General features: G+C 35.6%; 1 protein-coding gene across 1 annotated transcript in view; it reads right to left on the bottom strand.

Moving 5' to 3' along the window:
* Positions 1–617, bottom strand: part of LOC101863471 (cytochrome P450 2U1) — a gene marked incomplete in the record, with an annotated part of 14,293 nt that extends 13,676 nt beyond the window's left edge. Inside the window, 1 exon segment of the mRNA XM_005111291.3 lies at positions 263–617.
* Between the last annotated feature and the right edge of the window lie 501 nt (positions 618–1,118).

Genomic DNA, 1,118 nt, shown 5'->3' with positions numbered 1-1,118 from the left:
TATTATTATTAATTGTTAATATTCTTATTATTTTCAGTACTTTGAACATAAAGAGTCTGATGTGATTTTCTGTAAGATAAAGAAAGCTTACGCCTTACAGGCGTTGTGGGTATTCAAAAACTAATAAAGATATGTAAAAAAAATATTCAATGATATCTCTCAAGCTGCCAGCTTGTAGTCTTTTTTCTCAATTTTAGAACAAGTTTTACGGCACTGGCAACTTAATTGTTAGGTCATATAAATATGAGTTCGTTTTACTCACCAATATCTCCAGAAAAAATAAAGATTTGACGTATGAGAACACAGTTGTCCTATAGGCAAGCAGGTATTTATGATAAACTAGGGAAATTTCTTTTTTCAAAAGTCAATAATGCAGCGTGCTTATTCAGTAGACATGCCAATTTCTAAGAGTTGAATAGTTTATGGACATTATAATATTATGGTTGTAGAATACGCATACACATTTGCACTGAGGTACATCAACTGCGGATGGTGTTGTTTATGCTCCAATTTTAAACACAATTCAAAATGGTAGTCTGTAAATTTGCATATTTCCAAGCTGATATCGTGAATTTTTATCGATTGAGACTTACAAAATATCCACCTGATACGGTAACATGTGGTATCAATAATTTATTACATGAGTTGTGGTGTAAGATCATGATTTATCCTACGAGTGAAATTGCCAAGTTGTAATCACGAGTTTCAACGAGTCTTTAGGCCATTCACAAAGGGAGGAGATTATCATGTTCTCATGCACAATAGAATTGTAAATAGGCTGATTTATCAATGTCATGCTCATACTGTGCCAGAACAACAGAGAGGGAACTGTTGCTTTTTCTTTCCTCATCCTTATTATTGTCATTTGCCCTCTACTTTTTTGTGTGTGTTTGTCACTCTCTTATGAACTGCTATTTCCGGGGTGCCTTGTTAGTGGAAGCGGACTTTGTGCTATTGAGGCCTGGCAGGTGAGTAGAGTAAGCCTGATTCCTCGTTTGGACTTCTCTGTTGACATCCACCCTTGGCGCAGTTGCGAGCGCTGTAAAACCCTACTATTTTTAAAAAAGAAATAACCTAGATAAGTGGCACCGTTTTTGTGTGTATGTGTGTGTGTGTGT

The sequence above is a fragment of the Aplysia californica genome, unplaced genomic scaffold (assembly GCF_000002075.1).
Source record: "Aplysia californica isolate F4 #8 unplaced genomic scaffold, AplCal3.0 scaffold01037, whole genome shotgun sequence".
Classification (NCBI taxonomy): domain Eukaryota; kingdom Metazoa; phylum Mollusca; class Gastropoda; order Aplysiida; family Aplysiidae; genus Aplysia; species Aplysia californica.
The sequence above is the reverse complement of the archived record's forward strand: the minus strand, read 5'-3'. Positions and strand labels throughout refer to the sequence as shown.